The sequence below is a fragment of the Rutidosis leptorrhynchoides genome, chromosome 2, assembly GCF_046630445.1.
Source record: "Rutidosis leptorrhynchoides isolate AG116_Rl617_1_P2 chromosome 2, CSIRO_AGI_Rlap_v1, whole genome shotgun sequence".
Taxonomy (NCBI): domain Eukaryota; kingdom Viridiplantae; phylum Streptophyta; class Magnoliopsida; order Asterales; family Asteraceae; genus Rutidosis; species Rutidosis leptorrhynchoides.
The window spans coordinates 391516166-391536659 of NC_092334.1; the positions used below are offsets into that span (position 1 = coordinate 391516166).

At 31.6% G+C, this 20494-nt stretch overlaps 1 long non-coding RNA gene across 2 annotated transcripts; it reads left to right on the forward strand.

Moving 5' to 3' along the window:
- Positions 1–399: 399 nt before the first annotated feature.
- Positions 400–3717, forward strand: LOC139892159 (uncharacterized). Of its 2 annotated transcripts, none has more exons than XR_011774000.1 (5): positions 400–686; positions 1152–1308; positions 1412–2570; positions 2660–2893; positions 3536–3717. It is a non-coding gene; the product is annotated as an uncharacterized lncRNA (long non-coding RNA). The 2 variants fall into 2 exon arrangements; XR_011773999.1 differs by having other exon boundaries at positions 1412–2548.
- The last annotated feature ends 16777 nt before the right edge of the window (positions 3718–20494 follow it).

Below are 20494 nucleotides of genomic sequence, written 5' to 3' on the forward strand. Positions count from 1 at the left end.
AGTTAAAAGTTAAAAACTAGAACTAGCTTTTGGAAAAAAAACTCATAGTTTTTTGTCATTTACTATTTTTTTTAACAATTTCAGCTACCCTGTCAAACACATACGAATTACAAGCTACGAACTATAAGCTATCAATTAACACCGACAAACTACCAGCTATCAACTACAAGTTAACAGCTAACATCTAGTTTTGCGAAACATACACTTAATATTTTCCACTTATTGTTGGATATATATTAAAAGTCATATTCATTATAAATTTTCTTCGTATATTTGTACTCACTTTTTACAAATTAAATTTCTAAAATTCAAACTGGTTGTCTTATTCCCTCTTATAATCATTTTTAACATTTTTAAGCTTTCCTCCTAAAATCATTTTTAACTTTTAAAAAATTTTAAATCTCAAACAAAAACCAACTTTTACACCACATATTTGTTCCTTAAGTAACCGTGAAGATCTCAAACAAAACAATCAGATCTCAAACAAAACGAAGATGGATCTCGAACATATAGCGAACACAATTGAAGATTTGATGTATTTCGAGCGATTTCTGCCCTTTTCATATGGTAAAAATTAGGGTTTGAGTTCATCAATTAATCATGATGAAGGAGTGTTTTTTTCTTTTAGCTGTTTTAAATTCGGTTGAAGATTTGGTGAATTGCTCTTTCGTCTCTAGAATTCAGCGGTTAGTCTAGTTCTTAGTTTCTTTTACATATATATGAACACTGTTTGTCTATACATGTTTTGATTTAATTTCATTCTAAGCGGATTGATGAAATTCTCATATGCTAGGGTTTTAAAGTTTTTTGCTCGTTCATGATAAAATTTCATAGCTGATTATTGAAATTTGAATAGATTTTATATTAAGATGCACACAAAGTGTTTAATAAATAATAAGTAGAATTATATTAAGACAGAAATATTAATAGATGATGATACTGATGGAGGTTATATGCATTAGTAAAGACTTTGGGAGAGTTTTAGTAAAGACCATGAAGCTAGTAAGTTTCTGTCTCATGTTCATTTTAACATGTTTATTATTTGAATCTTTATATTGACTTATTATTGTTTATGGTTGATTATTGTGATATTATATACCTAAAAAGTTGAGAAATAAAAGAGAGTTTAAGTTTATGAAATTTTGTTGCAGATGGTAGAGAACTGGTACAGATACTGAAATGTAGCTGTTGTAAAAAGATGGATTGCAATTGCCTCTTCTGAAGAAATTGCTGAAGCCATAGATGTACCAAGTCCTGTTGGCACTGCTTTGAGTATGCCTGCTTCTTTAAAGAAATACCATGAAGTTAGTAAGTTTCTATCTCATATTCGTTATGGTTGATTATCGCGACATGATATACATAAAGTTGAGAAATAAAAGAGAAAATTTATTTATGAAATATTTGGTTGCAGATGGTAGAGGACTGGTACAGATACTGCTTGATGCTGGAGCAGATGCTACTGCTCAAGGCACCCAACATGGATGAACAGCTCTGCATACTGCTTCTACGACTAATGATGTTGCCAATCAATGAGTATTAGAAGTACATGTGGCAATCTCTGCACAGTTACTTACTAATTGGTCAGAAGTTGCTTATGAATTCTTCAATCTATTCATATAGTTGGTATATTGGTGGAATAAAATAGTATATTAATCATATTTGACACACTAAAATTTCAGTCAAAAAAGTATATAGGTCGACTGAACCCGAACCAAAACTTGGTACTGAACCTTTCAGATTTGCACCTCGAATAATCAGAAGATTTGATTTTGATTAATTTTCGTAATCAAGCAATATGTATATAAATGTTGAAAATAATAGATCAATTTATTTCGATGTACAACAGTGGTATTACACTACATGATTTTTGATGAAACATGACTAGGAACTTCGAAATCAACAGATTTAACTCACACAACGGCGGAATTAGTGAATCAACCCCTCTAATGAATGAGAAATGCTTTTTGGGATTAATTTAGTCAAACCACAATAATGGATGTGTGATTAGATTAACATCTAGAGCTATTATTCACCTCTTGAGTGATTTGGGTTGAGAGAGAATCGGACAGGTTAGAAGATCTGAGTGATGCTTGTGTAATGAGAGGCTTAACCTAAAATGAAGAACATAAACACTTATATACCCCTGCTGTTGAGTCAACCGCGCGAGTCAGGCCTCACTCGTACGAGTGGGCTGTCTCAGGCGTACGGTTGATCACTCACTCGTGTATGTGTACACACATTAGGTTTGTGACTCAGCTCAGCACAGTCGTGCGTATGAGCTTGTCAGCCGTACGAGTGAGGCTTCACTCGTACGTCTGATTGACTCTAATATAGTCAACTTCGTTATCGCGTTCCTGCAGTACCTGTAACCACATATAAACACATATAAGATAACAACGAGCGATCATGGTAACCTACAAACTGAAGTACTAATCACAAACATAAGATAGATGTCTAGGGACTTACAGAAAATGCATCAACAATTTTTTGGCTGCTATTCCCTGGGAATGGATTTCAGAAGACCTGATTGAGGCACTTGCAAATAAAGGTGTTCATCTGTTTCCAACAATGTTAGCACATTTTATAAATTTATTATTTATTTTTATCTCAACCTTTACCATATGGTGACCATAAATTTTTATTCTTGGTTAATGTTTAGATATCAAGTAGTCGATTAGGTGAAATTTAAAAGTAAAGTTGACAGTCCAACAAACGGGTGGCAAGGTGCAACACAAAAGAGTGTGGGCTTTGTTCAGAGTGTCCCAGATAAGGATACTCTTATTGTATCGTTTTGTTTTGGTGAAGCCTGTGTTGTTGCCAATGAAGTTATAAAAATTATTCCTTCGGACAGGGGCCAACATGTACAACTCAAGCCAGATGTCAGAGAACCAAGGTTCGATTACTAATTTTGTTACTATAACGCGGTGAAACCTCTTAGTTCTAATTTAAAGGTGGAAATTTGGACCCATATACTTTTGAATGTGTCGATGTGGGTTATGTTCGATACTTAACTGGCCAAACGGTAGTTAAGGGTAGCAATTATAAGCACTTAATTATAAATGGGGCAATTAGAGTTTTAATTTGTTAGTCATTACTTATTAGTTATTAGTTATTATTTATAAAGTTATCTAGAACAACTAAACGTGTAGAATATAAATAAAGTGGTAGGTTTATAGAAAGAGGGTCTTATAGGTCGACCGTTGCCAAAAGACTTATTCAATTCTTAATGTAGAAAACATTGAAACTTTTAATTCAAAATTAGATTAGCACTAACATTTACTAATTTTATGATGATTAGAGAGACTATAAGCATTATAGACATTATTTTATGATTTGACAAGTTTGAGAGAACACATGAACCAAATTGACCCATTTACCCATGGTTAAAACTTTAAATGCGTTAAAAGATGTTCAACCCCAGTTAGAAACACTTAGACAGAAAACAGTTTCAAAGGTAAACCAAACTGATCGATCTGGTTCTTTTAAGATTTGGTAAGGTGTATTTTTTTTTTAATATTTTTTGTTTATTATGTAGGTATTCGAGTACATGATTCAGAAGCTTTATGCATTGAGGAATCCTAAAACGAATGTTTAGATTTTTCAGCAGATCCTCTTGTTAAAATATAAGTGCGTTTTGTTAAAATATACTTGCAATAATTATAGTTTTTAGACATAATGATAGTTCTTATGGTTTCATCCAAATTGCTGAAACAATCCCAAGGGTTTTTTATTATCTACTTGGTCCTCATAGTCTCTATTCTGCATTTCCTACGGATAAATGGTTGGGTTTTTGCAGCAATGATATATCATTAGTGTCATGACCCGGACTTTTTTCATGATTATATATTATATGAGATTAATATTACATGATTAAATGTTTCCAACATGTTAAGCAATCAAACTTGTTAAGATTTGATTAATTGAAACGGATTTTATGTAAACGTTTGACCACCCAGTTTGACCGATGAATCACGAACGTTATAACTTGTAAATGACATGATATATATATATATATATATATATATGTTTAACATGATGAAATGATAATTAAGTATCTCATTAAAATTAAATATATTAACAATGAACTATATACATAAATTGAGACTACTAACTTAAGAATTTCGAAACGATATATATATGTAACGATTATCGATGTAATAACGTCTTAATATACATATATCATATTAGGAAATATTAATACACTATGTTATCATATGATAATATAACAATTTAACATCTCATCTCATCTCATTAGATATAATAACAATGGGTTAATTACATTAAACGAGATCGTTAACTTATAGGCTTCGAAACAACTCATACATGTAACGACTAACGATGAGTTAACGACTTAATTAAAATATATATGTGTGTGTGTATATATATATATATATATATATATATATATATATATATATATATATATATATATATATATATATATATATATATATATATATATATGTAGTGTATTAAGATGTATTAATACACATTTGAAAGACTTAAAGACATATATCAAAATACTTATACTTAACAAAAATAGTTGCAATTACATTCTCATTCGTTTTCATCAACAATTCTACTCGTATTCATTCAGTATTTGTACTCGTATTATACCCAGCTTCTAGATGTATTTACTATTGGTATATACACTCAATAATCAGCTCCTTAGCAGCCCTAAATGATTAATAAACATGTGGAACCAACCATTTGGCAACTAGCTAGAATTATTGCACTAAAAATCAAATTACAACTTGCATTTATGGATACCATACTCCACATTTTTTTCACACACATGCATACACTTTCATATTCAATTTTCTTTCAACCATTTGATCTCTCTCAAGTTCTCTCTTATTGTTCTAATTTTTCTTCATCATCTTCATCAAAATCTACATCAATCTAGCTCATAAATCCAACCTTTAATCATCATACAAAATAACTACTCTAGAACACTTCAAGAACACTTTCAAGTTTACTAGATTACTTCCAAACTTTCAAATCCATTCAAAGTAATCATCTAAGATTAAGAAATCTTTGTTATTTACAGTAAGTTATCTTTCTAATTCAAGGTAATATTCATATTCAAGCTTTGATTCGATTTCTATAACTATAACTATCTTAAATCAAGTAGTAATCTTAATTGAATTTGCTTTCATGTCATGATTCTACTTCAAGAACTTCCAAGCCATCAAAGATCCTTTGAAGCTCAAGTTTATTTCTCATCATTTCTAGTAGGTTTACCTACTATACTTGATGTAGTAACGATGTTCATAACATCATTCGATTCATATATATAACTATCTTATTTGAAAAATATAATTTGTAATCACTAGAACATAGTTAACTTAATTCTAAACTTGTTCGCAAACAAAATAAATCCTTCTAACTTGACTTTTAAAAACAACTAAACACATGTTTTATATCTATATGATATGCTAACTTAATGATTTAAAACTTGAAAACACGAAGAACACCGTAAAACCGGACATACGCTGTCGTAGTAAAACCGGGTGCTGTTTTGGGTTGGATAATTAAAAAATATGATAATCTTTGATTTAAAAGTTGTTCTTCTTAGAAAATGATATTTCATATGAACATGATACTATATCCAAAAAGCATGGTTAAACTCAAAGTAGAAGTATGTTTTTCAAAATGGTCATCAAGATGTCGTTCTTTCGACGGAAATAACTATCTCTTTCAAAAATGACTTGTAACCTGTAACTCCGACTATAAACCATCACTTTTTCAGTTTAGTTTTATAAATTTTAGTTCGTTACGAAACCATAGCAATTTGATTCACTCAAAACGGATTTATAATGAAGAAGTTATGAGCAAAACAATATTGGTTAAAAATGGCTAAAATGAAAACGGAATTAGTTTGATAAAATCTATACTAACCATATCTTAGCTAACTTTCTTGTATTATACATGTATTCTAACATGTCATGGTTACACAATACGTTGGATAAATCAAAAGACACCACATGCACAATACGTCGAGATAACTTCAAAGACAATAGCGGTATTGTGGGTCATGATTGAGTCTTATACAACACGTGTATACTATGTACTACTAATTATGGACTACTAATTGTGGACTACTAACGTTGGACTGCTAACTTAACAACTTAAATAGTCAACACATAAATAAAAATATGATGTGAATGTATTTCTATCATACTTTGATATATATGTATATATTTGTTATAGGTTCGTGAATTAATCCGTGGCCAAGTCTGATTTTTGACGAATTGAAAATCTATGAAAGTGAGTTATAGTCCCACTTTTATTATCTAATATCTTTTTGGGATGAGAATACATGCAGTTTTATAAATGTTTTACAAAATAGGCACAAATACTAGAAACTACATTCTATGGTTGGATTATTATACAGGATATCACCCTTTTTAGCTTGGTAGCCTAAGAATTGGTGTTTATTATAATTGCCACCAATTGACGCGAATCCAAAAGATAGATCTATTGGGCCCAACAAGCCCCATTCGGGTTATGGATGCTTTAGTACTTCGATTTATCATGTCCGATGAGAGTCCCGGAATGATGGGATATTCTAGATGCATTTTTGTTAATGTCGGTTACCAGCTATTCACCATATGAATGATTTTTATACAGTTGCTATATGCCTGTATGTTATTTATGAAAAATGAAATCTTGTGGTCTATTATAACAATTTGATAAATGTATAGGTTAAACCTATAACTCACCAGCATTTTTGTTGACTTTTTAAGCATGTTTATTCTCAGGTGATTATTAAGAGCTTCCGCTGTTGCATGCTAAATTAAAGACAAGAATTAGAGTCAGCATGTTTGTATGATAATGTTTAAAACTGCATTCAAAAAATAAATTGTTGTATAATATTATTGTAAACCATTATGTAATGGTCGTGTGTAAACGTTATATTTTAGATTATCATTACTTGATAATCTACGTTATGCCTTTTAAACCTTTGTCGATAAAATAAAGGTTATGGTTTGTTTTAAAAATCGAATGCAGTCTTTGAAAAACGTCTCATATAGAGGTCAAAACCTAGCAATGAAATCAATTAATATGAAACGTTTATAATCAATTAATAACAATGTTAATACTTAATATTACTAGTAAAGGTAATAATGTTAATAATAACTCTATTAATGATAATAATAGTGATATTAACAATAATACTTGTGAAAATATTAATTTTACTATTAATGATATTTATAATACTGATTTTAGTAATTACATAATAATAATACACGTGATAATACAAATAATAATACTTATGTTAATATTAACAGTTCTATTATTTACCTAATACTAATATTTACGAAGATGATAATAATTTGTATTATTTTTATAATGATAATAATAATAAACCCTTTCATCATAATGATAGTAATATTAAAGTTATAAAAATCAATAATAATATCATGAGTAATACCAATGATAATAATAATAGATATAATCCTTATAATTATGATAATAATAATAATAACAATTTTGATACTTATAACAATAATTATGATACTAATAATAACAATAATGATAATAATTCATAATAATAACAATAATAATAGTGATCATAATAATAAATGGTAAGTAATTATAATACTAATACTAATAATAATAATAATAATAATAATAATAATAATAATAATAATAATAATAATAATAATAATAATAATAATAATAATAATAATAATAATAATAATAATAGTAGTAGTAATAATAAAAAGATGAGACTACCTCAAGAAATAAGCTGTCTATAAAAAAAAAGGTCCGTGCCACAGATCGAACCCGCGACCTCTCGTTAACCCGACACTCTCCTAACCATTGAACCAGTGCTGTTTTTCTGAATTAAAACCCCACAGTTATTTATTTACCCCGATATTATTTTCTGTTCTATTTCCCTTCTTCTTCATATAATCAGTCGACCCAGAACTCTTCTTACAATATTATTAACGAATTTAAGGTTTGAATCAAGATTTGAAACTTAATTATAACCGACCTATAATGAATCCATTCGTTTAATTAATCAAAAAATATATATGCCTGTTGTAACAGTGAATAACTCAAGAACAACCCAAAGTTTAATTTTGAAATTTCGACAGTTTTAGACAAAGATTACCACATGAAAAATGTTTCAAATCCTTCTTAGAAACTTTCTGTATCCTCAATTGATCCTACAACATCAAATTGAAATCAAATTTTGTTATGAACAAAAATGTTGACTTTTTCAAAAATAACTTTGACTCTTGAATTCGAACTCTATAAAAGGAATTGAAGGCTGAAAGATTACAGATAGTTTAAATGAATTACTCCTAACAGCTTTGCAATATTAGATTTTGAAATTTCGTTAGAATTCTAGCTTTTGGAATTTCAATTTAAAAACAGAGGTACGAGCTAGTTTCAGAATTTTTCTTTTAAATTCTTCGAATAAAAATTGCTGTAAATTATTGATTGATAATAATGAGGAAAAAATCGAAGGGTTGATCACAATTTTGAACTGATTTGGTTGTTTTATATCAAAATGTAGTCGACAGAATTCCTCACTCAGGTACGAAAAATGAATAAAAATATAAAAAAAAAATTAAAGTTGATATTAACCCTCAACTGATTTTGTTTGATTAGGAGACTAATGTGATAGATCGTACCAGTTAATAGACAGAAACAAAAATAAAAAATAGTTTGAAAACGATATGGAACTGATTCTGAAATTTTCTGTATCTTATTTTTAATAAATATTAATGATAAATATATTAATATTATTAATAATACAAATAATAATTATATTAATAGTAATTATAATAACAATAAATAATATGATATATAGAAAAAGGATGATAATAATAATATTATTATTACATCATACCAATAATGATTTTTAATGATAAAAGTAATAATAATATCAAATAATAATAAATAGGAATAATAATAATGATAATGATTTCAATAATACTAATATTAATGATAATAAATAATGTTAATTATAATAATAACTATAAAATGGTAATGATCATATTATTAATGACAAAAATGAAAATAATGAATTTTAATGATAATACTTAATAATAATACTAGTAATCAAAAGTTACATGTTTCATTTTTCATATCTATCTAATATATACTATAATAATATTAATAATACAAATACTAATACTGATTTTAATATTAATACTAATAATGAGAGTAATATTAATAATATGGATATAACAAATTATGCTTATCAAATCTCATATTTATATATTATGTATTAAATTAATAATGTTTATAATACTGGTATCAATATTTATAATGAAAGTAATATTCATTAATATAATAATTATATTATAACTTGTAATTATATTTAATATATTAACATTACATATTATGTAATATTCATATAGCATATTCGAATATTTACTACAATATATATAGTATATTAATTGTAAAAAAAATCATATATATCTATTTACATAGATTCATTTTAACAACAGCTTAATTATTTTGTATCATACTTAACATATTTAATTCTAATGTTAAATTTGTATTTTATTATTTCACATTATTATTTATACTCATATATTTATATTTATATATATATATACATATTTATTAATAACAATTGTTCGTGAATCGTCGGGATTAATCAAAGGTCAAATGTATACATGAACACAGTTCAAAGTTTTTGAGACTTCAACATTGCAGACTTTGCTTATCGTGTCGAAATCGCATTAAGATTAAGTTTAAATTTGATCGGAAATTTCCGGGTCGTCACAGCTTAAGTCCTAATTGCTTCTCGTTTGTGGCTTTATCCCCCAAACGGTTATAGTGTACGGATTAACCGCGGCTTCAGGTATGTGTATTCAAAGTTGTCTCGGTAACGGACAACCACACGCATAACATACTAACCCAGTACCTTACGATAAACTATCTTTGTAGTGACCCGAACTTTTCCATGTTTATATATATTAATTGAGATTGATATTTACATGAATAAATGTTTCCAACGTGTTAAGCAATCAAACTTTTTAAGACTTGATTAAATGAAATAAGTTTCATATAGACAATTGATCACCCAAGTTGACTGGCGATTCACGAACGTTACAAAATTGTAAAAACTACATGTTGTGGTATATATAGACATATATATATATATGGTTGACATGAGATTATGATGAGTAAGTATCTCATTAGGTATTTTAATAATGTGTTATATACATAAAAATGAGACTATTAAATTAAGAAACTCGAAAACGATATATATAACGATTATCATTATAACAACGTCTTACTAGGTACATATGAATCATATTAAGATATTGATACACTTGGTTAATTATGTTAAATGATAAGTGAATATATCATTAAGTGTATTAACAATGAACTACATATGTAAAAATAAGACTACTAACTTAATGATTTCGAAACGAGACATATATGTAACGATTATCGTTGTAACGACATTTAACTGTATATATATCATACTAAGATGTATTATATATCATAATATCATGATAATGTAACAATTTAACATCTCATTTGATATAATAAACAATGGGTTAACAACATTTAACAAGATCGTTAACCTAAAGGTTTCAAAACAACATTTACATGTAACGACTAACGATGACTTAACGACTCAGTTAAAATGTATATACATGTAGTGTTTTAATATGTATTCATACACTTTTAAAAGACTTCAAGACACTTATCAAAATACTTCTACTTAACAAAAATGCTTACAATTACATCCTCGTTCAGTTGCATCAACAATTCTACTCGTATGCACCCGTATTCGTACTCGTACAATACACAGCTTTTAGATGTATGTACTGTTGGTATATACACTCCAATGATCAGCTTTTAGTAGCCCATGTGAGTCACCTAACACATGTGGAAACCATAATTTGGCAACTAGCATGAAATATCTCATAAAATTACAAAAATATTAGTAATCATTCATGACTTATTTACATGAAAACAAAATTACATATCCTTTATATCTAATCCATATACCAACGACCAAAAACACCTACAAACACTTTCATTCTTCAATTTTCTTCATCTAATTGATCTCTCTCAAGTTCCATATTCAAGTTCTAAGTGTTCTTCATAAATTCCATAAGTATAGTTTCATAAAAATCAAGAATACTACCAAGTTTGCAAGTTTACTTCCAAGCTTTCTAATCCATTCCAAGTAATCATCTAAGATCAAGGAACCTTTGTTATTTACAGTAGGTTATCTTTCTAATTTAAGGTAATATTCATATTCAAACTTTGATTCAATTTCTACAACTATAACAATCTTATTTCGAGTAAAAATCTTACTTGAACTGTTTTCGTGTCATGATTCTGCTTCAAGAAATTTCATGCCATCCAAGGATCCTTTGAAGCTAGATCCATTTTTCTCATTTCCAGTAGTTTTATCCAGAAAACTTGAGGTATTAATGATGTTCATAACATCATTTGATTCATACATATAAAGCTATCTTATTCGAAGGTTTAAACTTGTAATCACTAGAACATAGTTTAGTTAATTCTAAACTTGTTTACAAACAAAAGTTAATCCTTATAACTTGACTTTTAAAATCAACTAAACACATGTTCTATATCTATATGATATGCTAACTTAATGATTTAAAACCTGGAAACACGATGAACACCATAAAATCGAATATACGCCGTCGTAGTGAAACCGGGGGCTGTTTTGGTTTGGATAATTAAAAACTATGATAAACTTTGATTTAAAAGTTGTTCTTCTGGGAAAATGATTTTTCATATGAACATGAAACTATATCCAAAAATCTTGGTTAAACTCAAAGTGAAAGTATGTTTTTCAAAATGGTCATCAAGATGTCGTTCTTTCGACTGAAAAGACTACCTTTATAAAAATGACTTGTAATTTATATTTCCGACTATAAACCTATACATTTTCTGTTTAGATTCATAAAATATAGTTCAATATGAAATCATAGCAATTTGATTCACTCAAAACGGATTTAAAATGAAGAAGTTATGGGTAAAACAAGATTGGATATTTTTGATCTTTTTAGCTACGGGAAATATTTAACAAATCTATACAAATCATATCATAGCTAACTTATATTGTATTATACATGTATTCTAATATATTATATAATCTTGGGATACCATAGACACGTATGCAAATGTTTTGACATATCATATCGACCCATGTATATATATTATTTGGAACAACCATAGACACTCTATATGCAGTAATGTTGGAGTTAGCTATACAGGGTTGAGGTTGATTCCAAAAATATATATATACTTTGAGTTGCGATCTAGCTTGAGACGTGTATAAACTGGGTCGTGGATTGATTCAAGATAATATATATATCGATTTATTTCTGTACATCTAACTGTGGACAATTAGTTGTAGGTTACTAACGAGGACAGCTGACTTAATACACTCAAATCTTTAAAACATAATAAAAATGGTTGTAATTATATTTTGATCATACTTTGATATATATGTACATATTTGTATAGGTTCGTGAATCGATCCGTGGCCAAGTCTTATTTCCGAAGAAGGAAATATCTATGAAAGTGAGTTATAGTCCCACTTTTAAAATCTAATATTTTTGGGATGAGAATACATGCAGGTTTTATAAATGATTTACAAAATAGACACAAGTACGTGAAACTACATTCTATGGTTGAATTATCGAAATCGAATATGCCCCTTTTTATTAAGTCTGGTAATCTAAGAATTAGGGAACACACACCCTAATTGACGCGAATCCTAAAGATAGATCTATTGGGCCTAACAAACCCCATCCAAAGTACCGGATGCTTTAGTACTTCGAAATTTATATCATATCCGAAGGGTGTCCCGGAATGATGGGGATATTCTTATATATGCATCTTGTTAATGTCGGTTACCAGGTGTTCACCATATGAATGATTTTTATCTCTATGTATGGGATGTGTATTGAAATATAAAATCTTGTGGTCTATTGTTACGATTTGATATATATAGGTTAAACCTATAACTCACCAACATTTTTGTTGACGTTTAAAGCATGTTTATTCTCAGGTGAATACTAAGAGCTTTCGCTGTAGCATACTAAAATAAGGACAAGATTTGGAGTCTATGTTTGTATGATATTGTGTATAAACTGCATTCAAGAAACATATGTCGATGTAATTTATTTCTATTGTAAACCATTATGTAATGGTCATGTGTAAACAATATATTTTAGATTATCATTATTTGATAATCTACGTAATGCTTTTAAAACCTTTATTGATAAAATAAAGGTTGCGGTTGATTTAAAAATGAATGCAGTCTTTGAAAAACGTCTCATATAGAGGTCAAAACCTCGCAACGAAATCAATTAATATGGAACGTTTATAATCAATATGAACGGGACATTTCAGTTGGTATCCGAGCGTTGATCTTAGAGAACTAGAAAATTTGCATTAGTGTGTCTTATCGAGTTTGTTAGGATGCATTAGTGAGTCTGGACTTCGACCGTGTTTTCTTTAAAAATGATTGCTTAACGTTTTTGTTGGAAACTATATATTATTAACATGTAAATATTATGTGATATATTAATCTCTTAACATGTTTGATATTGTGTGATAGATGTCTACCTCTAGCACAAATCCCATTGACTCACCTAATAATAATGATGAGTCGAATATATATTGGCAAGATTCACAAGTTCCCGAAGAACCGGCAGAAGAGGAAACGGAACCTGAAGAAGAGGAACTGGAAGAAGAGGAACCAGAAGAAGAGGAACCGGAAGAAGAAGAGGTTCCGGAGGGGGGAATAGTAGGAACCATAGAAAACCGGTCAAATAAAAGAAAATCCTCAACCAATGGACCAAAGTTAATAATGGTCAATGGTGTTTCCGCTAAGGAAGCAAAATATTGAGAAAATTACCAATTTTCTGATGAATCGGATTCTGATGACGATTCCGATGATGTTATAGAAATTACCCCGACCCCATTTAATGAGGCAAAAGAAAATAATAAGGGAAAAGGCATCAAAATAGAGAAATCTGATTCCGACCCCGATGAACTTTATATGTACCGTCAACACCCGTATTTTCAATATCGTGACAATAACCCAGGAACCTCTAAACCACCAGGTTTTTTAAACCAATGTGGAAAACGATGACTCGTATTAGAGGAACATCATATATCCCTAGAAGATTAGGAAAAAGAACCAAGTCCGAAGAAGAAGAAACCAGTGATTCAGATTAGAGGGGTGTGAGCATGTTGTGTAATAAATGTATTGTAGTGTGCTTGTACTTTTATGTTATATGTAAAAATTGCTTGTATTGTTTGTTATTACGAATCTAATCCTTGTCTATTTTACAGTATAAAAACAAAATGGACGTTAAGGGTAGACAACCGAATATTTTAGAAGACCTACCAGAGGATATGATTGAGGAAATCTTGTCTAGAGTCGGTCAGAATTCATCAGCACATTTAGTTATGGCGAAATTAACTTGTCAAACATTTGAAAGACTTTCCAGAAATGCCTTAGTTTATAAAAGGCTTTCCTTTGATAGGTGGGGTATATCACATTGGGGAGACTTTAAGTTACACCGTGTTTTCTTTAAAGCGTTAAATGCAGAAGGAACCCAAATGCAATTTTACGCTACGGGTTAAGAACCTATTTTGACTCAACATATCCCAACATAGGATTTCATAAATTAGAAAGAGCTTCTAACATGCAACATAAAGAAGCATGTTATGCTTACGGGTTAGTGATGTTCGCTTCTTACCAAAGTGAGAAAAAGAACATCGGATTGCAGCTTTTAAATAAAACTTTCCCACAAGTGACGGATTCAGTAGTTGGGGTGAGAAACAAGGTTTTTAGATTATTACGGGGCTGTTGGACATTACGAAACCCTCGTCCTTTTGACGACATTACAACATGCTGCCTAACCAATGGTCATAACGGTTATTTTCCACAAGATCAAGGATGGGAAGTCGTCTTAGTAAAACCAGAATGCATGACTTGTTTCTGGACTTATGAATTACGTGTCTTTATTTCCTTTGCTGAACAACTTGCGTATTAACTAGATTTATCTTCAAAACTGTCCTGTATCATAGTGTACTATATTTCATGTTATATGTAATATAGCGAAGTTGTAAGTTTGAAGAATATTTGTATGTGATATATTATTATAATCAGTTTTTCATATGGAATTGTAGTAGTTGAATTGTATATTAGCTACTAAGTATGAACTTAACGGGTAGGTAGTACCCGAATTTAAACTTATAAAACGCTAATATGAAGAAAAAGCTTTTATAAATGAGTTCATATTATGCTACGAGATACTATTGACTACTCTTAATATTCTGTATGATTAAATTGTTTCATTTGACTATTTTGAAGGAAATGGCACCGACTACTCGACACACCTTGAATATGAGTGAAGAGGAATTTCGTACCTTTCTTGCTTCAAACATAGCCGCAGTACAGGCCGCGCTACATACCAACAATAACTCTGAATCTAGCAATACAGCTAACGGCGCAAGAAATCGTGTAGGATGCTCCTACAAGGAATTCACTGCCTGCAAACCTTTAGAATTTGATGGGACCGAAGGACCAATCGGATTGAAACGGTGGACCGAGAAAGTTGAATCGGTGTTTGCCATAAGTAAGTGTACTGAAGGAGACAAAGTAAAGTATGCTACGCATACCTTCACAGGTATTGCGTTAACATGGTCAAATACCTATCTAGAGCAAGTGGGACAAGATGCTGCTTACGCGCTACCGTGGTCAGCATTCAAGCACTTGATGAACGAGAAGTACCGTCCCAGAACCGAGGTCAATAAGCTCAAGTCAGAACTTAGAGGGTTACGAACACAGGGATTCGATATTACTTCGTACGAAAGACGATTCACAGAATTGTGCCTATTGTGTCCGAGAGCGTTCGAAGATGAGGAAGAGAAGATCGACGCGTTTGTGAAAGGGTTACCAGAGAGAATCCAAGAAGATATAAGTTCACACAAGCCTGCCTCCATACAAAAGGCATGTAGAATGGCTCACAAACTAGTGAACCAGATTGAGGGAAGAATTAAAGAAAAGGCGGCCGAAGAGGCCAACGTGAAGTTAGTCAAAAGAAAGTGGGAGGAAAACGGTGATAAGAGTCACCAAAACAACAACAACTATCCCAACAATCGCAACATCAATCGCAACTACAACAAACGGCACAACAACAACAACAACAACAACAACAACAACTACTACAACAATCATCCCAACAACAATAACAACCGCAACAACAACAACAATCAGAAGCAGCTATGCCAAAGGTGTGAAAAGTATCACTCGGGGTTTTGCACCAAATTTTGCAACAAGTGTAAAAGAAATGGTCATAGCGCGGCGAAGTGTGAGGTCTACAGACCAGGGGTTAACAGAACGACAGGAACAAATGGTGTCAGAACGAGTAATGGCGGAGCAAGTAGTGTCGGAGCAAGTTATGCCAACGTCGTTTGTTATAAATGTGGAAAAAAGGGCCACATTATTAGAAATTTCCCGAACCAGGAGAACACGAATGGACAAGGCCGCGGAAGAGTTTTCAATATTAATGCGGCAGAGGTACAGGAAGACCCGGAGCTTGTTACGGGTACGTTTTTTATTGACAATAAATCTGCTTACGTTTTATTTGATTCGGGTGCGGATAGAAGCTATATGAGTAGAGATTTTTGTGCTAAATTAAGTTGTCCATTGACGCCGTTGGATAGTAAATTTTTACTCGAATTAGCAAACGGTAAATTGATTTCAGCAGATTATATATGCCGGAATCGAGAAATTAAACTGAGTAGCGAAATATTTAAGATTGATTTGATACCAGTAGAGTTAGGGAGTTTTGATGTAATGGTTGGCATGGACTGGCTGAAGGAGATGAAAGCAGAGATCGTATGTTACAAAAATGCAATTCGCATTGTACGAGAACAAGGAGAACCCTTAATGGTGTACGGATAAAAGGGCAACACGAAGCTACATCTTATTAGTAATTTGAAGGCACAAAAACTAATAAGAAAAGGTTGCTATACTGTTCTAGCACACGTCGAGAAAGTACAAACTGAAGAAAAGAGCATCAATGATGTTCCCGTCGCAAAGGAATTTCCCGATGTATTTCCGAAAGAATTACCGGGACTACCTCCACATCGATCAGTTGAATTTCAAATAGATCTTGTACCAGGAGCTGCACCAATAGCTCGTGCTCCTTACAGACTCGCACCCAGTGAGATGAAAGAACTGCAAAGCCAACTGCAAGAACTATTAGAACGTGGTTTCATTCGACCAAGCACATCACCATGGGGAGCTCCTGTTTTGTTTGTCAAGAAGAAGGATGGTACATTTAGGTTGTGTATTGACTACAGAGAGTTGAATAAACTTACCATCAAAAACCGTTATCCACTGCTGAGAATTGACGACTTATTTGATCAACTACAAGGCTCGTCGGTTTATTTGAAAATCGATTTACGTTCTGGATATCATCAAATGTGAGTAAAGGAGGATAATATTCCAAAAACTGCTTTTAGGACGCGTTATGGTCATTACGAGTTTATGGTTATGCCGTTTGGATTGACTAACGCACCAGCTGTGTTCAAGGACCTTATGAATCGAGTGTGTGGGCCATATCTTGACAAGTTTGTCATTGTTTTCATCGATGACATACTTATTTATTCAAAGAATGATCAAGAGCATGAAGAACATTTGAGAAAAGTGCTAGAAGTATTGAGGAAAGAAAAACTGTACGCTAAGTTTTCAAAGTGTGCATTTTGGTTGGAAGAAGTTCAATTCCTCGGTCACATAGTGAACAAAGAAGGTATCCAGGTGGACTCGGCAAAGATCAAAATCGTTAAAAAGTGGGAAACCCCAAAAACTCCGAAGCATATACGTCAATTTTTAGGATTGACTGGTTACTACAGAAGATTCATCCAAGATTTCTCCAAAATAGTAAAACCCTTGACTGCATTAACGCATAAAGGGAAGAAATTTGAATGGAAAGATGAATAAGAGAAGGCGTTTCAGTTATTGAAGAAAAAGCTAACTACGGCACCTATATTGTCATTGCCTGAAATGAATGATGATTTTGTGATTTATTGTGACGCATCAAAGCAAGGTCTCGGTTGTATATTAATGCAACGAACGAAGGTGATTGCTTATGCGTCTAGACAATTGAAGATTCACGAGCAAAATTATACAACTCACGATTTGGAATTGGGTGCTGTTGTTTTTGCATTAAAGACTTGGAGGCATTATTTATATGGAGTCAAAAGTATTATATATACCGACCACAAAAGTCTCCAACATATATTTAATCAGAAGCAACTGAATATGAGACAACGCAGGTGGATTGAACTGTTGAATGATTATGATTTTGAGATTCGATACCACCCGGGGAAGGCGAATGTGGTAGCCGACGCTTTGAGTAGAAAGGACAGAGAACCTATACGGGTAAAAGCTATGAATATAATTATTCGTACTAACCTTACTACTCAAATAAAGGAGGGGCAACAGGGGGTTGTAAAAGAAGGAAAATTGAAGAATGAGATACCCAAAGGATCAGAGAAACATCTTAATATTTGGGAAGACGGAACCCGATATAGGGCTGATAGAATTTGGGTACCAAGGTTTGGAGATGTGAGAGAAATGGTACTTAAAGAAGCACATAAAACCAGATATTCAATACATCCCGGAGCGGGGAAGATGTATAAAGATCTCAAGAAACACTTTTGGTGGCCGGGTATGAAAGTCGATATTGCTAAATATGTAGGAGAATGTTTGACGTGTTCTAAGGTCAAAGCTGAACATCAGGAACCATCAGGTCTACTACAACAACCTAAAATCCCGGAATGGAAATGGGAAAACATTACCATGGATTTCATTACTAAATTGCCAAGGACTGCAAGTGGTTATGATACTATTTGGGTAATAGTTGATCGTCTCATCAGTCAGCACACTTCCTGCCAATGAGAGAAGATGACAAAATGGAGAAGTTGACGCGATTGTATTTGAAGGAGGTTGTCTCCAGACATGGAATACCCGTCTCTATTATCTCTGATAGGGATGGTAGATTTGTTTCAAGGTTCTGGCAGACGTTGCAACAAGCATTGGGGACTCGTCTAGACATGAGTACTGTCTATCATCCACAAACTGATGGGCAGAGCGAAAGGACGATACAAACACTTGAAGACATGCTACGAGCATGTGTTATTGATTTTGGAAACAGTTGGGATCGAAACCTACCGTTAGTAGAATTTTCCTACAACAACAGTTATCATTCTAGTATTGAGATGGCGCCGTTTGAGGTACTTTATGGTAGAAAGTGCAGGTCTCCGATTTGTTAGAATGAAATGGGGGATAGAAAGATTACGGGTCCAGAGATAATACAAGAAACTACCGAGAAAATCATCCAAATTCAACAACGATTGAAAACCGCCCAGAGTCGACAAAAGAGCTACGCGGACAGTAAAAGAAAAGATATAGAGTTTGAAATTGGAAAAATGGTCATGCTTAAGGTTTCACCTTGGAAAGGCGTTGTTTGATTTGGTAAACGGGGGAAACTAAATCCAAGGTACATTGGATCATTCAAGATTGTAGATCGTGTCGGACCAGTAGCTTACCAACTGGAGCTACCTCAATAACTCGCGGCTGTACATAAGACTTTCCACGTCTCGAATTTGATGAAATGTTTTGCTAAAGAAGATCTCACTATTCCATTGGACGAAATCCAAATCAATGAAAAATTTCAATTCATTGAAGAACCCGTCGAAATAATGGATCGTGAGGTTAAGAGACTTAAGCAAAACAAGATACCGATTGTTAAGGTTCTATGGAATGCTCGTAGAGGACCCGAGTTCACCTGGGAGCGTGAAGAAATACCCGCATCTATTTCCAGAAGATTCGTCAACACCTTCAACAGCTTAAAATTTCGGGACGAAATTTATTTAACGGGCAGGTACTGTAGTGACCCAAACTTTTCCATGTTTATATATATATTAATTGAGATTGATATTTACATGACTAAATGTTTCCAACATGTTAAGCAATCAAACTTGTTAAGACTTGATTAAATGAAATAAGTTTCATATAGACAATTGATCACCCAAGTTGACCGGCTTTTCACGAACGTTACAAAATTGTAAAAACTACATGTTGTGGTATATATAGACATATATATATATGGTTGACATGAGATTATGATGAGTAAGTATCTCATTAGGTATTTTAACAATGTGTTATATACATAAAAATAAGACTATTAAATTAAGAAACTCGAAAACGATATATATAACGATTATCGTTATAACAACGTCTTACTAGGTACATATGAATCATATTAAGATATTGATACACTTGGTTAATTATGTTAAATGATAAGTAAATATATTATTAAGTGTATTAACAATGAACTACATATGTAAAAATAAGACTACTAACTTAATGATTTCGAAACGAGACATATATGTAACGATTATCGTTGTAACGACATTTAACTGTATATATATCATA